The following is a 9824-nucleotide window of genomic DNA, read 5'->3' as shown; positions in this document are numbered from 1 at the left end:
AACCCAATAATGCTCACAACATTCTGGTAGATTACAAAATTATAGTAAAATGTCAAAAGTATTGTTAGACTACCATCAATAAGCACTGAGTAATTTTTAAAACCTTCTTTTATCATTTCAAGAAGGTTATTTGCTATTAAGCAAGGTCACCCATATAATATACATTTGTTATAACCAGAGACACCCTATAAGAAACATTTTACTGGATTCTTATGATATAAAAATGATTTGGCCTGTTAAATGTGACAGCTTGAACAAATGCATTTATTTCTGTTCCATCCAAAAACACCACTAAAATGATAAATACAAAAGACATAAACTCACAAGGACAAAGAGAGTGTTAGAAATCAGAGAATTTGGTTTGTTCAAGTGTGGAGACTGCAGGTTAGGGTTTACCTACTCAGTCATAAACTGATGAATCTGGGAAGAATTTTTGAAAGTTGTGACAAGGATTTAGCTTGACATCTCACCTCATCCTATTCAAGAAAGCATATTTTAGAAAGAATACTTACAGTTCATGTACATGAGGATTTGACTTAAGCCATAACATACAAGAAGACAGAGTTGGGTGGAGGCCTTATGTGTATTCTGAGCTTAGGCAGACTTCTTTTTTACAACAAGAAACAACCAAAGGAGATTATACATCCTCTGAGTATGGGTAAAAATATATCCTAAAGTCAGTTCTTATCAGACATAGGTGGATATACTCAGTGGAAAACATTTGGTAAGGAATATAGGCATAGGTTTAATGGAATGTCAGGGCAAACTAACCTGAAAGAGAAATGTTATTTGTATGGGAAGAGAGAAATAAATTGGAAGACATAGTTCACCAAACGTAGGCAGCTTATACCCTATAGGAACTTGGTAATTCGTGACTTTAAATATCAGGCTACCACAATGACTCCCATACTTTTATCTCCAGCCCCTAACGTTGCACCTGCACTGTCCACTCCTATATGCAACTGCCAACTGGATATTTCCATCCGCACAGATAATAGGACTTTTGTCATTTGACATTTCCAAATTGGGCTTTGGAATATGTGCTATCTCTTCTTACTTCTGGAGTCTTCCCCATCTCAGTAAATGCCCTACCTCCATTTCCAGTTGCTCAGGCTAACACACTGAAATCATTCTTGACTCCTGTCTTTCGGTCATGTATCATACCCAAGCTATCAGGAAATCCTGCCAGTTCCACTGTCAAGCATATCCAGAATCTGTCCATTTCTTACCACATCCAGTGATCCACATTCCAGTCAAGCCACCGTCTCACTCTCTGATTTCATCTCCATCTAATCGTCCTCCCCCCCTCCTCCAAGCCCTTCTGATCCATAGAGACTTCCTTGCTATTCCTAAACACATTAAGCATTTTCTTACCTCAAAGCCTTTGATGTTTTGATTTCCTCTGACTGGAGTGCTCTTCCCTTTAGGCATTCATATGGCTTATTCACTCACTTCCTTTAGATTTCTGCCCAAATATCAGTAACACAAAGAGAGATCTTTACTGATCACCCAATATTAAAAAAAAAAAAATAGCAAAACATCTTTTCCTGATCCTTCATCACAAAGTTTTTTGTAATCTGATTATTCTCTGAGCACTTAAAGAATCAAGCAAGAACTTTTCAACTCTCTCTTGTGAAAAATTTTAATAATGACTTTTTAACCTCACTTTGGTACCTCCATGCCTCACTGGAAACTTAAAGTTTAACATCGTATCACATTTTTTAACGTTATGCTTTTCTCATTAAATATTAGCTCCATTGAAGTAGCTAATCAGTTTTCATCAGTTTATTGCCAGCATCCATAATACTGCCTAGTATATACCCTTCTAGGGTATTTGTTGAATGAAAGAAAACAGAAGAGAGGTGAAGGAATTATCTGGATGACAGTAAAACGAAAGATGTGAATACCAGACCTAGAAAGCAGTCATAATGGAATAGAGGGCAAAATAGTTCTGGAATTTTTTCTACAAAATAAAAATGGAAATGATTGATCAACTGAAACATTTGACCATATTGTGATGATTTGCTTGCAATGATCTTGGAGAGTTTGGAGAGAAGTAGTGATAGAATTATAGAAAAACAAAGCCAACAACAATACAACAAGGCAAGTGTTGCTGCTAGAAAAACAAAACATTGTACAGAAAAGTAACTATAATTATAGCATACTATGTGGCTCACCATTGAACAGTATTTCCACATCACAAAAATAGAAGTAATGAATATGACTTATTAAAAATCATGATATAACTATATAAGCAGAATGAAGAGGGAACATATGTGTTATAGTACTACATTTTTATCTTCTATATTAGAAAGTCAATATATGCTTGAAATTGAAAAACTCAAGAAATACAAATATATATGTAGTATTTAAAAATACAGAGGTGGCCAGGCATGGTGGCTCATGTCTGTAATCCCAACACTTTGGGAGACTGAGGTGGAAGGTAGCTTGAGTCCAGGAGTCAGCCTGGGCAACATATTGAGACCCAAGTCTCTACCAATATATATTTTTACATGTTATATATACATATACATATATATATAAAATAAAATAAAAATACAGAGGCAAATGAAAGAAGAAAAAAATTAAGTATTGTAATTGCTTACCTCTAATTAAAATCACATCCTGTGGGTGGGGAGAGGTAAGGCCGAGGATTAGGGCTTGTTGATTAGAAACCTTGTACTATTTGCTCTTTAAAACTATATGCATATATCACTTTTAAAATAAAAAATTATACTTAAATACACTTGTTTGTATTATGAAATGACAACAAGTGATGATGTAAAAAAAATAACATGTAAAATTCAGATCCTCTGTAGGACCAGAATCTACAACATGTTTATCAAAAAGGAAACCCTTTAAGCACTTTCAATGAAATTCAATGCCAAGTAGAGTTCAGAATTTCTTTTGTCAAAGCTGTAATTAGTGTCTTTTCTTTTATAATAATCCTTCTTTTACTTTTCTTCATCTTTGTACCTTCAAAAATTGTATTCCTAACCAGTAAGTTGTTTAGTGTTGCCTGTTTTTGACTTTGTGTAAATGAATCCCTATTTATACAAATGAAGGTCTTCCATGACTTGCTCCATTTGCTCATATATATTGATACATTTGTGAGATTCATCAAAGATAATGTGTAGCTGCCATTGCTTCTGTTTTGCCACTGTACACTATTCAAATATTTGCCTATATCAAAATTTTTGTTCAATTCACTTTTGGTTGACATGAGTTGTTTACATATTTTTGCCATTACAAACAAAACTACTAGATCATATAGGATTGGAATTGCTTATTGTATATTCATTTTAAATCCAGTACATTATTTTTTCTCAATTCTATTAATTTATAAACTTTTTACCATTATATGTCTATTCATATCTTCTGCAAATAATGACAATTTTTTTTCCCCAGTCCTTTATTTTCCTGTCTTACTGTGCTGGACCTCTAGTACACATTGAGCCTGAGGGTTGGATTGTAATTCATATTCTCAGCTATGTTAGCTATGTGTTTTCACCCTTCCCAGGACAGCAATTATGTCCAAGAATGTTGATTATCCTTGTTTCCTTGGGGAGTAAAGTGAGGAGGGAAATTTTGATTTTGGCTCACCCTTACTTAGCCATTCGACATCCCACTTTTATGGGGGAGGGATGTCCTCCTATTAGACTCCTTATCTTAGATATATGCCTTGAATTTGTTTCTTATTTCAGTGCCCTGTGAGGCCATTGAGAAATGTGGTTAGGAAGGAAGCCAGTTCCATTTCCCCACTTACCTTTCTGAGTTCCTGACTTCACTTAGATAACAGACCTAAGATTTTATTAGTTTACTGTCAGTTCATTGATAAATTTAGGAAAATATTATTAAATATATTTTACCAGAAATGTTCTCTTGTTTTTATCAAAGAGTTAATGTAGGCACCTAGCCTGCCGTGTGATCAGAAACAGGCAAATGAATTTTAGAACTAAGAAAAACAAAAAACAGACTAAGTTTCTGATTCTTCAGACAAGGTGCAATAACTAGCTTACATGTGCTCTTTGAAGTAAGGCCAGCTTTCTAAGCCATTTTGAAATCCTTTTTCAATGACAATGCTAAGGTTCTTTCGTTGGTTTGTTGTTGTTGTTGTTGTTGTTTTGTTTTGTTGTTTGCCTTTTCCAACAAAAGCCATATACTATGTATTCGACAACAGAAGGGAGGAAAGGAAACAGTGCATTGATTACATCTTTTTTTTTTTTTTTTTTTTAGTGAAAACACATTATTCCAGAAAAAAACATCTCCATGCCAACACATGTTAAACCAGTGAGTTGCACATCAAGTTTTGAACAAAAACCCTACACAAAGTTCTTCACAATTGGTTGACACTTCTTAAAATTAATACAGTAATGTTTCAGCATTCCTCAAAGATCACATTATTCTTTCATAGTCCATTTGAGTTACTTCTCCAGCAGGCCACATCAGAAACCAGTGTCTTGAGAATTACTGCCAAATAAACAGAGTTAAGATTACTCAAATAAATATAGTTAATCTTAAACATTTTTGCTCTTTTTTTAAGAACAAAGAAATGGTGTTCATAAAATTTTATGTCTGATTTAATTTGTTTACTCTGTAGGTGTGGTCCTTCATTATTTATTTGTGTTGCTATTTAATTCAACATTTGCTGAACAAAATGACAGGAATTTTGAGTCCCATTGTATTACATGGATTGCAACTAAAGTTATCAGACTTGACTTATATTCAAAGGAGAAAATCAGTCACTAAAATAAGTAGCATCAATGATATTTTTAATTGTAAAATAAATTGCTAAAAAATAATTTATTGTTTGAAAATCAACAATATCTGTCAGCTTTCAGAAGCAAGATTCCTCTTTTTATCCATAGTACCTAGAACTAACTGTGGCATATGAGAGAAACTAAATACTCATGAAGTAAGTAATGGTATTGAGGGATATTACATTAGTAGGTTTTCACACGCTAAAGAACTGTCTTTATAAAGGGTAATTTAAAAAGGAAAGAGGTTGAATTGACTCACAGTTCCACATGGCTAGAGAGGCCTCAGGAAACTTACAATCATGATGGAAGGTGAAGGGGAAGCAAGCTTGGACCTTTTCACATGACGGCAGGGAGAGAAGAGCAAGCAGGGGAAATGCCAGATGCCTATAAAAACATCAGATCTTGTGAGAATTCACTCACTATCACAAGAACAGCATGCGGGAAACCACTCCCCGATAGAATCACCTAGCACTGGGTCCCTACCTTGACATGTGGGGATTATGGGGATTACAATTCAAGATGAGATTTGGGTGGAAACACAGTCAAACCATATCAGATATGAAATAGAATTCTTGCATTTCCGTATCAGGGGCGAAGGGAGAATTACAGAGAGAATTACAGAGAGAAGAGAGGCTTTGGGGTCCCACATATCTGGGGTTACATTTCAGCACCATTGCTTATTAACTCCCTGGCGCTAACAAGTGAGCATCAGATTCCTAATCTGCAAAAGGAGAGTCAAATGCCTAACTCACAGGGTTGTTGTGGGTATTAAATGAGATGGTACATAAGTAGTTAGCATAGTGTCTGGCAAAGAATGGTTATTCAGTAACAGCTATTTTGCTCCACTCCCCATCCACTTTTTCAAACATGATTTTAAAATGACCTCTTTTACTACTGACATTGAATATGTTGCCTATATCTGATTTCCATTATGGTGCCTTTTCTTCTTTATGACAGCACTCCTTTTGTAGTCCATCAAATCTTCTTTAGTTTCTAGCCAAGTGGTAAAATATTTTTTTAAAAGTGCTCACTTCAGCAGCATATATACTAAAATTGGAATGATACAGAGAAGAGTAGAATGGCTCTTGCACAAGGAAGTCATGCAAGTTTGTGAAGTATTCCATTTTAAATAAATAAAAAAGTAATAAAAATAAATAAAAAGGAGAACGGTGTACAGGACTCCCATTTTATTCACTAATTTTGTCACTGCTCATGGCATCTTCAGTGAACATGCATTTGAAGATAAATGGAATTCATACTGATTCTGGTCATAATTACATTCTTTATCACCTTAATGGTCATTGATAATGATAGTATTGGGGTGTGGGGCCTTTTTTTGAGACAAGGTCTCACTCTGTTGCCCAGGTTACAGTGCAATGGTATGACCACAGCTCACTGCAGCCTTGACTCCCAGGCTCAAGTGATCCTCCCACCTTAGGCTCTCAAATAGCTAGGACCATGGGCATCCACCACCGACCCAGCTAATTTTTTATTTTTTGTAGAAATGGGATCTCACTATGCTACCCAGACTGGCCTTGAACTCCTGAGCTCAAGCGATCCTCCTGCCTGGCTTCCCTAAGTGCTAGGATTACAGGCAGGAACCACCGCACCTGGCCAGTGGGGGGCGTTTAATATACTGAAATTTCATTTGAAATTTTGTGATTTAAAGGTTTATCTTTACTAATTCAGAACAATATAAAAATATACAGACTAACAACATGGAAAGTAATTTGAAATTTAACAAATTGAGAATGTAGGACATTCATTAATAGCCATTAATAACACCATAAGATAGCAATTCATGAATGGTAGAAAGGAAAAAATATATTTGTATTTATTCTTTATACTTTGATCTATGTAAAATGCCAAAAGCACTAATAACACATGGATATAAAATATTCTTTTTGCCCTGTGTTGAGAGAATACTGCTATATTCAGCTGTCTTGCTTGTCTTTTCTCATGAAAATATGTATATATTTTTAAGAAAACCAAAAAGCCTTGTTGTATTTGCTTGTTATCTATTGCTGCATAAAACATTATTCCAAAACCTAGCATTTAAAACAACATTTATCATCTCATAGTTTTTGTGGGTCAAGATCCAGACATGACTAAGCTAGGTATCTCTGCCTGAAGGTCACTCACAAAGCTACAAACACTGTGTTGACTAGGGCTGAAAAATAAAGGAGCATTCAGAGAACAAGAAAGTATTCTTAGAAATTAGAAACACAGTTGTCAAATTAAAAAAAATATGCCAAGTAGAACTTCTAAATGTTAATATTGAGACTATTTCTTATTAATTATAACAAAATTATGAAAAATTTCACCACTGAAGAAAACAAATAAAGTTAAATGACCAAAACCAAGAGATCTCTGTTTGACCAACAGAATTTTCAGAAACAAAACAAAAGAAAATGCATGAGATACAATTATTAAAGATACAATTTAAATAAAAATATCAGGACGAGAAAATATACATTTCCACATGAAAAAGGCCGCCAAATGCCCAGAACAATGACTGAAAACAAAAAAAAAATCATACCAAGTGTGCTGGAAGCAAGATCCTGACTCACCAAAAAAAAAAAAAAAAAAAAAAAAGGAAAAAAATGACATTTTTATATATGCAAGTCCATAAAACTTTTCTTAGAAAACATCTAGAAGATGAGTTTTGCTAAAATGAGATAGTCAACCACAAAGTGAAAGACACGAAATCCAGAAAATATCAACTTCAGCATAGCAAACAGCTAAGGGATTTCTTAAATGATTGTGAGTGGAGGGCCCAGAATGACAGCTCTGAGGCAGGTACTGAAATTAACCACTCCAGACTGAAGCAGGAAGATGAAGGACGCCTCGTGTGATTTCTCTAAGATCCAAAGGAAACTACTGAATTTCCTGACTTTTAAAACATGATTAAGAATTTATTTCAGCTTTTTAAAAAGATTTTTGTTGTAGTGTTTGTGGATAAATTAATCACAGTTGTAAAAAAATAAACCTAAACCTTCCCAAAATGAGGCAGTCATTAATTCCAAAAGGAAATATAACAATTGTACAATTTATGTCACAGCAATGAACAATATAGAGTAAAGCACATAGCCGTAATCATAATAATGCAAAACTAAATGTTGACTTCACCAAAACTTATTATGTAATTCTACTGGAAGAATGGATGGAGGACAATTGGTAAAAAGTGGCTTTCACAGTAGGAAATAAGTTATAATGATCAAATGGATATAATAAGAAACAGAAATTTAAGAAATTTTCAAATAACAGGTAAATTATAAATTTAAAAAAATAAAACAACTTAAGAGTTGAAAATGGTTGGTTCAGTAGAGAAGTTATCTGGGAGTAAGCCATAGGTGAAGCAGTGTATGACCTGCTGCTTTTCATTATCAACCCTGACTTTTAAACTATGAACATGTATTACTTTACTATATATAATTTAAAAAATATTTAAAGCCCGAAACACTAAATGGTCTGCCCTAGTGTTAGACTGTGGTAAATTCATCAAGGTAGTGTTTAGTCTACGAGGTCTCTTAATTTTAGCTAACCTTCCTTGATCTAATAATTATGGGTTCGCATATTCAAACAAAATATCCCTAGTAAAAGGTCTACAGTACTATACTTGTAAAAATAAAGCTATACAAAGATTGAAGATTTTAATTAACAGTAAAATATGAAATGTTGTCACCAACTTTTGCTTTCTCAATCAATTTTTTTTTTCCCAGTAGTTTGTGAGGAGACACAAATGGAGAAGTCAAAGAAGTTCAAGAAGTAATAGTGAGGAGGGAAGGGCATGGGAGTGGTATGAATAAAAGTACTCACTAATTATCAAAAACTTAGCAATTTTGGATTTTACAGATTACAAAGATAGTGATGGAATTCAAAATCTTCTGATATGTGTCATAGATGTCACACTGGCTTCCTGTGTAGTTTTCTCTGAAGCATGACTAGGTTTTACTTCGAATGTGAAGACATGCAATACAACAATAATGATCATTGATGCTCATTACAACTTTGATTGCCTACAGCAGACATAAGCAAAGAATGATAGTATGGCAGTGTAAGCACTTGCATTAAAGTAGATACACAACATGTAGACAGAAAAAAGTGCTTTTAAGACACAAAAATACAAGATCACTCACTTCCTCACTAATGAAGACTCCCAGAAAAGCAATTTTTAAAAAATAGTTCATAATTTCACATGATAATTAGTATACAATGTATATGTACATCAAATCATCATATTGTATATCTTGGGTATATACAATTTTAATTTGTCAATTAAAAATACTTTAAAATTTCAAAAAGAAAAAGAAATACCTGGGCTTGCTGGATTCAAAATTTTGAGACAAGAAAAAGCACAAAACACAAGGAAATTTGTTCTCTCAAATTTAATCTTACACTGTTCTACTTAATGTCAAATAATTTCTTCTATCAATACTTCATTTTTTTAGCTTGATAGGTTGGGGAAGGACATTAATAATTCATAATATCTTTGATAATGCCTTTAAAACTCTCTGCCTTGTCCAATAGCTGGTGATATAGAAATATATTACTTTCCAACTGAGTAAACCAATGAAATAAGCATATTACATACATTCTTCTGTCACTTGCTAGGTAGCTTATGTCTACCAGACGTCTAGTCCTACTTTTTTATATCAAGACGGAGCTTTCCTAGGGCAAATTTTCAAGAGTAGTAATTTATTTTTCAACAGCACTAGATAGACCTAAGGTAAGGATCAGAATCCTATTGGAGAAAATATGCTGCTATCAGCTGCTTCACTACACATTTCATAACAGAGCAGATAATTTCAGAGACCTGTGAGTAAACAGTGAATGACAAACAGGATTCTGCCCCCTATTAAGTCAGTATCTTGCTGTTTGATTTTCTGCATACCCAAAGCACATTATTAATCTTGGCAGTTGAGAGCTTACTATTGTCCCCTCTCTACTTTGTATTGAACCTTTTGCTTTCCTTTGCTTTAAATATCATAAGACAATAATTTCATATGAGTAAAAAAAGAATCCAATAGAAGAGAAGCTAAACATGATTGCATTAACTTGTAT

General features: G+C 33.9%; 1 non-coding gene across 1 annotated transcript; it reads left to right on the top strand.

Moving 5' to 3' along the window:
- The first annotated feature begins 5783 nt into the window (after positions 1 to 5783).
- LOC126953987 (U6 spliceosomal RNA) lies at positions 5784 to 5890 on the top strand. The gene has a single exon (XR_007725456.1). It is a non-coding gene; the product is annotated as a U6 spliceosomal RNA (small nuclear RNA).
- The last annotated feature ends 3934 nt before the right edge of the window (positions 5891 to 9824 follow it).

This window comes from Macaca thibetana, chromosome 4, assembly GCF_024542745.1.
Source record: "Macaca thibetana thibetana isolate TM-01 chromosome 4, ASM2454274v1, whole genome shotgun sequence".
NCBI lineage: Eukaryota > Metazoa > Chordata > Mammalia > Primates > Cercopithecidae > Macaca > Macaca thibetana.
Note: the sequence above shows the minus strand (reverse complement) of the source record. Positions and strands in the feature narration are given on the sequence as shown.